Source organism: Neltuma alba, unplaced genomic scaffold (assembly GCF_004799145.2).
Source record: "Neltuma alba isolate B1F8T4 unplaced genomic scaffold, ASM479914v2 tig00013009_pilon, whole genome shotgun sequence".
Taxonomy (NCBI): Eukaryota; Viridiplantae; Streptophyta; class Magnoliopsida; order Fabales; family Fabaceae; genus Neltuma; species Neltuma alba.
In genome coordinates this window covers 6,497-17,542 of record NW_021637358.1, presented here as the reverse complement: position 1 = coordinate 17,542, position 11,046 = coordinate 6,497, and the positions used below count along the sequence as shown (strand labels likewise).

Below are 11,046 nucleotides of genomic sequence, written 5' to 3'. Positions count from 1 at the left end.
AAACATAGCATATGCTCAGTCTGTCACTTTTTCCCTATCACACGACTTAATCAATAAAATACATTCAGAACTTTCAAAAACAGTCAGTCTGGAGAGAGACACCTAAAAAGGACCCTAAAGATGATAAAGAAGAGGCATATAAATTTTGGTGCTCTTCATGAAACAGTGATTTGTCTGCTTTCACTTCACTTTGAGGAGGAAAATCGCCATAACATTTTATTTTCTCTCATGGCATGAAAGTACAGTATCAAGAAGCTCCTCACTCCACTAACTTAAGTATACATCAATCTCAATCACTGATCAAAAAAATATAAGGAAACAAAAGGGGAAAAAAGAAGAAGAAAGAAGTAGAACATTCTCAACGCTACAGGAGCTTCAAGTTACTGTCATATCAGTGCCTAATGTACAAGATGAAGTTACAACAGAATATATAGACATTTCAGAAACTATCTTCAAAAATCAATGAATCTATTCTATGTCCTCAAATCCACACGTTCTCAAAAATATCAGATACCATCGCACACTTCTATTTATAACCAAATCATGCACATACCAGAATCAAATCCAGAAGTAGAGCATTGCCTGTTCATATAAATGTTTTGATCATCAGCATGTTAATCAGAACAAGTTCAATTGCAGAAACAAAAGGCAATAACACCAGAGGATGTGTAGGTGTCTTACCTCTTTAAGAGGATCCAAAAGCCCATCATCATCTTTAGGTGGAGATTTCTTTGCCTTTGAACTTATAACCTCTTCCCTCATTGATTTGAGCTGGCTGAGTATTTCCTTCAAGAGCCTAAGCTGCTCTTCACCATCTCCATCATGTGTAATTTCTTGCCTTGAGCTCTCTCTCCCCCTTTCCTTCTCAAGCCTCTCGATTCTCTTCGAAAGAAGGTGAAACTCCGCTTCCCCATTGCATTCCACACTTGTTCCTTCCATTTTCCGGCCAAACATACAAGTGATCTTGTTGTTATTATTATTACTACTACCATTTGGACTGTGTGCTTTGGTTTCCGTGTTTATGCTTAGAAACCTCATTACCTTTCCTGAATCATATCTAGAAAGTGCTTCAGCCTTTTCGTCTAACACTTCTGGGTCTGGTTTTGTTAACCTGTTATCTGAATCTGTTGTCCTCAACCTCTCTAGTCTATTTTTCCCATGCTTATTGGCTCCATCACTATCCCCAGGTTGTGGAACTTCAAACACATCATGCACATTTACCGAACAAGAAGGATCTGTAATTGCTTCCCTATTTTGTTGCTTATTAACTTCATGATGAACTTGATGTGAATTAATGCTAGAGATTGTCTTACTCCTTGCTCTAAATGATGAACATGATCTGTGTCTCCTGCCTCTCAGGTTTGGACCTTTGATTCCTTCTATTTCCTTACAATCTGATATCTCTTTCACTTTCTCATCTAACTTTCTAATCTGTTCCCAGTATGCATCAAGGGTTTCATGCGTAGATTCTACAGGGTTATTGGCAAATCCGTGGTTTGTTGGATGGGTTTTTTCTCAGTTTTCTCCTCCTCTATTGTTTGAATCATATCTGTATGATGATGTGGACTTGGTGATCTTTCTCTCTTCCTAGCAGCTCTGAAGTTGTTCTTATTTACAGGTAAAGGAGGCAATGAATGGAGCCTTCTCACTGATTCATTTTCTGGGTTCTGATGATGTTCATCAGTTCCTTGAACCGACTGATTGTTATTATTATTCTCCTCCTGAAGCTCAAACTCACTGAGATTAGGATCACATCCAAGGCTAACAAGCTTTCTCTTATAAGCCTGAATTTGATTCTCCAAAGAACCAATCTCCATGTCTTTCTGGAACATGAGCTCTTCGAAGATCTCCAGAGTTGTCTCTGCATGTTCTAGCTTCTCCTCTGCCATTCTCTCATATTGTCGGGCCTCCATCTTCACTGCTGCTTTCTCTCCTTGTAAACGCAGAATCATGTCAAGAGCTTCACTCGCTGCTGTTGCAGAGGCTTCTCTTTCTTCATCCAACTCTACGTACAGCTTCTGCAGAAGTTGTTGCTGAGCCCGCAGCGTCTCCTTCATCGCTATAATATCACTCCCCGCCATTGTTCCACTGCTCGAGCTAGCTTCTGCCATCCTCAGAATCAATCCAGCAGAAGCAATCTCTTATTCTGATCAAAAACACCACAGAGGAATTCTGCATCACTTTCATGCTGGAAAGCATGGTTTTGTTTCCATTTCACAATTTCAAAGAAACTTAAATGAAACGATACAATCCTTAAATGATCAACTTGATGTCAGCAGTCAGCTTCATGTTTCAGCAATCAACATTAAACAAAATCCAGCTAGGATACGATCAGAGAAGCAACAAGAAAGGTATTGTTTGATGATATTACATTGTCGATGGAATGTTTGGAGATAGGAAAGCAGGTTCCATGAAAGAATTTGACGTAATCTGTATCAGAAACACATCATCGAGCAGTGAACATACCTGCAGGGGAATCAAATTGTTCGTTCAGCCCAGAGCAGAGGAGGAGGAGGTGATCTATCTGGTGATCGCAAAGGGGTAAGATGATTCTTTACGCAGATGACAATTCATAGGGAAATAACAGAGCTTGCACTTCAAGGAAAGCCAGAGCCTCTTGCTGTTTGCTCCGAAAGAAAAGACGAGAAAAAGCGGAAGAAAATGATGGATTTAAGAACCAGCACAGGCTCATGCAATATGAAAAAACAGCAATTCAAGAACCAAATTATACCTTCCGGATTAGCATGTATTCATCAAACCGGACAAACAAGGAAAGCCCCAAGGGAGACAAATACAGAAAAACAAAAAAAGGGCCAAACGGTGTCCCCGGAAATTAATTTTCAAGGCCACGAGAGGAAACAGGATTGAAAAAACAAAACTTAAATCATTATTTTTTTCTGGGGTTTTCTACAGAAAGAACAAACAATCAAACCCAGACAACATGATGATTGTGCATGAACGTTACTGGTCTCGCATGAAGCCTCAGAAAGAAAATCAGAAAGTGGTGTCGTTGTTGTTTTAGGATTCTTTAGAATTTGCATATTCTCAGCGGTGAATAATGATTTCCATGTAGGGCCCTTGTCTTCCTTTCCCCGCAAGTGCTCGTAGCCCCTTCTTTTTTGTATGTTTTTCCTTGCCTTCTTTATTTTATCTACTTTTTTTTTTTTTTTCAAAAGGCCGTTGGTCCGTTCGTGGCAATACTTCCAACGGCTATAACAGGCTCCGATGACGACCGAGTATCGCCGACCATATTTTAGAACGCTGCTCCAAACATTTTCAGTCAACCTCCGGCTCCACACATGAAGAAGCCTGCTCTGCAAGATACACGCCGAAACGTGGACATGGATAAGTTTTGGGCAAAACTATACTTTTTAGTCTTTTAACTTCGCATAGAATTTATTTTAATTTCTTAATTTTTTGTAAAATATTTTTTCCTCTAATATTAGCATTTTTTTCATTGAGAAAAATGTCACCGTTTAAATTTTATGTGAGAAAAATCACAGTTCTATATAAACAACGGATTTATAAAAAAAATCTCATAACAAGTGAGTAATTTGTAACTAATACCGCCATTTCCTGCATCAGAATTTACCGTTACATGTTACTTACTTGTGTAATTTTTTTTTGGTAATTAAATTGATTATATGAAGACGTAAAGTAGCTTTTTTTTTAATATTGATAAAATATTTTTAAATGCTATATATTACTTTTAATTTTTTTTAAAATAATAATAAACACAGAAAAATAGTTTTACTAGATGATTTAAAAAAAAATTAAAGGATGAAATGTAAACTCCTACCATAAATTTTAACTCAAATTGTTGATTAGCTTTTTAATTATATGTGCAAATAGTTTTTTAAAAGCCGAGGGGCTTCCAAGACACCTAGGATTCATTTGATGATTAAATACTATGGCACACCCTGTAAAGAAAATCGCGGAGTTCTGCTCCCCCATTAATGCTTTACTTTTTTAAAAGAAGAGATTAAAAAGATATTTAAGGACCTGTTTTGCTAAAAAAAAAAAAAAGATATTTAAGGACCTTTAAAAGTATGGATTATGATTAAGGATTATATAAATTCTAGAGATTAAAAAATGACCTATTTTTGGTCAGTAATCAACTTTTGTTTGTTTACTAGTCACCTATATTATCAAACTTACCGGTTTAAGCAACCTCGTAATAGAAATATAAATGTTATTTAAATATATTTTAAATTTAAATAATTGAAATTAAATTCATCAACATTACTAATTTACCAAATTCAAGAAAAAAAATTTCTATGACATTTATATATAAATTTATTAAACATAAATAAATTTAAAAAATTAGCAAAAAATTAAAAACAAATCAACACGATTTTATAAGTTAAAAATGTAAAAATGATAAACTCGGTGAGTGAACTCATACATTTAATTGAGTTTATAGCTAGTACGAATTTAAGAACAAATCGACACGTTTTTGTGAGATAAAAATATAAAAACATTAAACTTAAAGTGTTAACTTATGATTTTGACAACAATACTAATTACTACTTGACTTCAATTTTTTTAAGACTCATATTTTCAATTTTTTAATGCTTTTTTTTTAGTATTAACCTGTAATACTTTCAACGGATTTTTTCGTATTGAAATGCTGACAATAAGTCTTGAAAAGATCAAAGTTAAGTACGGATTGATTGTTGAAAAACTTATCTAATCCAGCCTGTTAGGAATTTCCAAGTGTCCTCCATCACCAACAATTTCTCTTCTTCGCTAAGTTTTTTCCCCTCCTCTCATTTCCCTTCATGCGTCCTTAGCGGTTAGTTCTCTGAAACTTAATTTAAAATAACTTATGAATAATTTTTTAATTATAATTTATAAAATATAAGGAAGTAAATATATTATAAGAATTTTATCTGAACTAACTAGTAGAGCTTTAATTTGACTGTTGGAATTAAATGCTAATGGAAAAAAAATATTATAGGAGACAGAATTTGATTGAACAAAATGAGTTGTAACAAATGTGACCTAAGTTTTGTCCATATATACACATATAATATGTTGCTTTATTTTTTTTGCGCCGACATGATATGTTTCTTTATTTAGGAAGGGGCAAAAATTGGTTTAGGTTTCTGACAAAAAAAATTAAATATAAATAATATTTTCAAATTTTATTTAAATATTAATAGATTTCAATAAAATTAATATTTATAAGCCAAATTTTTGTTTTTATAAGTCAAATTGCGTGACTAATAAGTTAAATTTATAAATTAATATTTACAAATCAAATTTTGATATTTATAAGTTAAATTAGTAATTCCTTAAAACTTAAAATATATTTACAAATCAAATTTTAATATTAAATGAAATTCAAAAATATTTTTATTTGATTTTGTCATCTAAGACCTATAATAATTTTCTTAAAATATTACATAGAACTTAAAATATAGTACTTCTTTTGGTCCCCAATAAAAGTCGTTTCAAGAGGAATAATTTAATTCAAAATATACGTTATTATGAGAGTAATTAATATTTATTTATCAATTTTTTTTGTTTAAATGTAATCCCTTGTATTTTTTCTCTCTCATTCACAACCTCATTTAATATGGGTAAAATGAAAAAAAAATTTCAATTTGACACAAATATTTAATGAGTTAACTACTATTTTTTATTTTTACATATTAGTTAGAGTGACTGTAATTATGGGTTTGGATGGAGTATATTAACATGTTATATATATTAATAATCTATAAGCGAAATTCATCAATTGCTGCTTTGAGCCTTTGACAGCTTACCAATAGCGATTAGGACAGTCGGAGTGGTGTCCCTTCGTTAATAAAGGAGCGAGTGGGCCTCTCTCTCTCTCTCTCTTTTTTTTAATGCAGGCCTCTTGTTATTTATTACTAGGTATAACTCCTTTATGTAGAGCGTTCCAAACTCAATTAATTAAATGAAATAGGAAACAGACTTTTTTTTTGGTTAAGATACAATTTTGAAGTTAATCTTATTTCTCACCTTCTAATTTGCTCCTAATCTTTTAGTTATGTAATTTTACCCATAATCTTATTTCTCAGACATAATTTTTCTTTTGATATTTTTTTCTCTGATGCAATTTTGACCCTTAAAGATATCAAAAGCAAAATTACATTTGAGAAATAAGATTAAGATTAAAATTGCACCTTAATTCTATTTTGCTAACAAAATAGGAAACACACTCTGATCTTAAATACTTATAAAACTTAGTTGAGAAATTTATATTTTTGTTACAAGTATAAAATTTCAATCTTCTCTCTTGTAACTTTTTATCAACCAAAGTGGGTTCTTCTTGTTTCTTTCTTATTTATTTATTTCTTCCTTCCTTCCTTCCTTTTGCATGTACTGTGAACTTTGAAGTTCTCTACTTCTACATGAGAACAACAAAATCTGGAAAATTGTTTGGTTGCTCCCATTCTGGTTCTTCAAATATTAATTACCTCCTACCGCCATTTCAGATTCTGTAGTTTCTGATTTTTTTTTTTCTTGATTCAGGACCAGTTCCGACCCACATCTCAAAATCTTTGATTTTAGGAGTTATCTTAAAGGAGAGATTTGTTTGTTAGTTTTGTGTTGTAGCTTTTATGATTTCTTCAGAAATTCCAAGATCCTACTCAAATTTCTGGGACCTAGCTTTTGGTGACTCTCCCTGCATCATGCTGGTTTAAGCCATGAAATTCCCAGGATTATGAATTTACGATAGTGACTAGTTTGGTTGCTGAGGTTGATGACTACTCAATATTCAGATTCCTCGCTGTGGTTGGTCCGCCATGAACGGATCATAAGAGTTACGAAGCAGCTCTCAATTAGAGTTTAGAGGAAGCCAGTACATGTAGCGGCAAAAGGAATTGGTTGTTCCAGCGGGATGATAATTCACTTCTTGAATTGAAAGATGGATTAGGTGATGATGATATTGACCCAGATTGCACCACACCTTAACGTCCTAATCATTCAAGTATATATATTGGATTGTTTTCAAAAAAAATGTTATCTATATTGATTTTTTCAAAAAAATGTTTGAAGATTTTTAAAATGTTTATTATTACTAAACAAATTAATTTCTTTTTTATTTAAATCCTGTTTATCAGTTGTTATGTTATACAATTAAATACTCAGGTATATTATATTACCTCTTTTGGTCATTAATATAAGAGTTAACTAATTTGAATAGATTAAGAAAACTTGTTAAGTTAGTTATTTGTATTAAATATATGTTGTCTTTCTCAAAATACCCTTGCCAATTAAATATATTAGTTTTAACATTTAATAAAATTTTTAATACGTGCAACTACTATAAGGATTATCTTGGAAAGAATGAATAAATATAAGAAACAAACTGAATTGAAATCTCATATTAAGACTAAATTAAAAATTAAACTAGTTATTATATTAAGAACTGGAGGTAGTATATTGAGGGGGAAAAAACCTTATGATTACTTTATTACTAGCATCAAATTTTGATAAATTCGCAACTCTAAAGAAACACAAGTGTCAATCAGTAAAATGTACAAATGTGCCCCTCATAAAAGCCCAGGGGAGAATAAAAACTTCATACAATATGTTTGCATGCAAGTATTTAAAATCTCTACTTTTCCAGATGTTTCATTTTCATATATCTTGTGGATTTGCCTTGAATATTTTGGGTAACTTACCTTGGGTGAATTGTGATGGTTCAATCCCCGTTCTTTTAAATTAAAAAAGATTACACCACTACATTATTATATTTTATTCAACCACTGCAAAAGAAAATAGAGGATTTGTACACAATTAGGAGGATGGTTATATTATAATTATATTATGTGGTAGATATTTCATCTTTCTACTAAAATCCTTCACAAACCTCCTACAAAACCTGATATGTTCTAAGAAGGATATGAATTCTTTCAATATAAAAGAATATGGTAATGATGAAATAATCTCAATATTTGTCTTATCGGCCTCAATACTTTTCCTAGACACCAAATGTCCCAAAACAACACTTTTATCTACCATAAAATGATAATTTCCAAAGTTAAGTACAGGGTTATTTTCAGTATATTTTACTAGGACTTTATCTAAGCTCTCTAAATATGCAGCAAAATTGTTACCATATACTGCCAAGTCATTCATGAAAACCTTCATATTACTCCCTAAGGACTCGTTGAAAATTATCATCACTGCCCTTTAAAATATCTCGGGGCACCGCTCAAGACAAGTGACACTTGCCTATAGCTGAAAGTACCAAATCAATAAACAAGCTATATAATCAAATATATAGCTCGTTTGTTCGTTAGCGATAGCTCTACTTTTCTGTAGTCACAAATCAACCACATTTTAGGAAAGTGTTGAGCAGATGAGTAGAAAGAAAATACTAAGATACGTTTCCTTCTTTTTAAAAAAAAATTATATAATCAAATATATTAAAACATTCCGTGAGGAAACAAGCTATATTTATTGGGAGAAACAATATAAGAAACAAAGTTATCAACATTTTTGCATTTGCGAAAAAGAGCAAGAAGAGAAATTAGAGTATTTAGTGTCTTCGTCATCCCCATCAATCTTATTATTATTATTATTATTATAGAGTATTTGATGATTTGATTCTATTGACTAATTCAGATTCACATTAGATCAACTTTCCATTAAAGAAAAGCTCTTCCTATTCCCAAATTTTTATTAAAAAAATTATAATATATACTATACACTATTAATTATAAGTTTAAGTTTTTTAAATGTATTTTTTATATTTATTTTAAATATCTTCTAAGAAATAATTTGATAATAAAAAATTAATTATATATCAAATTATATTTAATAATATAAGTATTTTCGAAAACTTGACTATAGAAGCTGCACATGATACACATATGTATCGCGATAATTCTTTAACAAAAAAATGAATTATAAAGAATATATGAAAAGCTAACGGTTTCAACGTTATTTTACACGTAAATACATACTAATAATTTGAACAAGATCTAATAGATATTATGTATGCTCACGGGACGGGACGTGATGGAAACTGGGATTGGCACAGGCTTGTCCAATCCCGTCCTTAGGACATCTTTTTTTTTTTTTAAACAAATCTGAATCTTTTTTTATGTCGTAATATTTATTTTTCATTGGGTTTCTGAAAACAAAAATACTACAAAATATTATGTAAAAAGCCCAATAATATAATATAAAAAAAGTGTAAAAACAATATTATAAAAAAAAACTACCATAAAATAATACTATGTAATGATTTATGAATTATTTTATTAAAAAAAGATTTTATTGGGATAATATTACAACTTAAAAACTGAAAATCACTATAAAACTAATTATTGTTAAAAAAATAATTAAATAATCTAATAAAAATTATTAATAAATAAATTTGAAAAAAACTCCCAAATAGAACGGGGTCACAGGACGGGACAACATCGTCCTTCCTGTCCTAGCCTGATCACTATTTTTGTCTACTCTCGTGGTTATTCAATCCCTAAATTTTTTGTTCTGTCCCGAATTGACTGAGATAGGACAAGTTAAACACTCTTAATAGATATCCAAATTTTGCATGTAATAAGTTTATATATATATATATATATATAAGATATAAAATCAACTCAAACTATATATTAATACAAATTAAAAAAACAGAAAGCAATTTTAAATTCATGTAAATAGTCTTCTAATAATTTAGTAAGAAAACAGCCTAAAATACAAAAAAAAATATTGCTTTCATACTAAAGAGTTTACATAAGTTTTAGAAAAAAAAAACTCCAAAAAAAAATAACTATTGAATTTCAAAATTTCAAATCAGTATTGGTTATTACACTAGTAAAAAAACTAATTACATTCGAAAAGTAAATGATAACACATTTTTGTAGTAATTTCTGCTTTGAAATTTTGAAATTCAATAGTCACTTTTCTAAAAAATTTTCTAAATTTTAATATACTACAAAAGCATGCCTATTTTATATCTGTCTTTTCAATGTTGAATCATCTCCAGGGAATCAGGGATGCTAAAATGTGAAGCCGTTCATAAGGGGGGAAAAAAACACATAATATTCCATATATTTAATGAATTTATAGGTAACTATTTTTTGGGTACACATATAAGTAATTATATTACTTATTTACTTGCAAAATGTGAAAAGATAAGCCTTGTTTTTATATGATCCTGTGTAATGTATGCGCCCAATCATCTAGTTTTTCCTTGGAGGGAAAAAAAAAAAAAGTCCCCTTTGTGCTGCCGAAGAGATATGTGATGGACAGAGGGAAAAACAAGAAACTCGCTGAAAAAAATTTTAGTTCATTAACAGTTGGCCCAAAAAAAAGTTCATTAACAGAAGAAAGACTCTTGTTCCGACACAAGCCACTCCAGTTGAAAGGCGAATCCGGAAATTCTGGACCAGAATAATCAAATGGAAGTACTGAATGTATCAAAATTCAAACCCCAGAAACCACCACCATCAAGCGAGTTTGCCTCACACAGTAAGATGCAATGGGGAATGCATTGCAAATTTTGACTCGATGATAAAATGATGGAGACCTATTTCAAACACCTAAGTACGTTGCATAAAATAAAGCTCAGAGTAAAAAGTCAAAATTTGTCATGACAACTGCAAAACAGCTCATATATCAGCTTGTAATATCAACAAGACACACAAGTAATGCTAAGTCTCGATGCATCATATATTAGCCTTTTGTGCATATTAAAATGTATCTGTCACTGAGAGGAAGAACTAAATAGCATGACCAAGAAATGCCCTCATCAAAATCAAAACGAATGCAGGAGTGACTTTGCTTGTTGTAGATTCGGAAATCCACTTTCAATTGCTACTGTTAATCAACAGGAACTTCAACTTCCATTTTCAAACCTAAGTTGCCAAAAATCTGAAGAAAAAAAGGATGGATGTGGATCAGTAATGCATTTTTCAAATAAAAGATGGCAGTGACGCAGTGACAGGTAATAAATATCGAGAACAAAAGACCCCTTGATCAGAAAGTGCACAAGCCTATTCCAACACGGCCATAACACCAGACTTTAAAAACAGTGCTCATTGAACTAAATGA

The 11,046-nt window shown here is 31.3% G+C and overlaps 1 pseudogene; it reads right to left on the bottom strand.

The window, feature by feature from the left end:
* Positions 1–504: 504 nt before the first annotated feature.
* Positions 505–2,900, bottom strand: LOC114733501 (myosin-binding protein 7-like; annotated as a pseudogene).
* Positions 2,901–11,046: the final 8,146 nt, after the last annotated feature.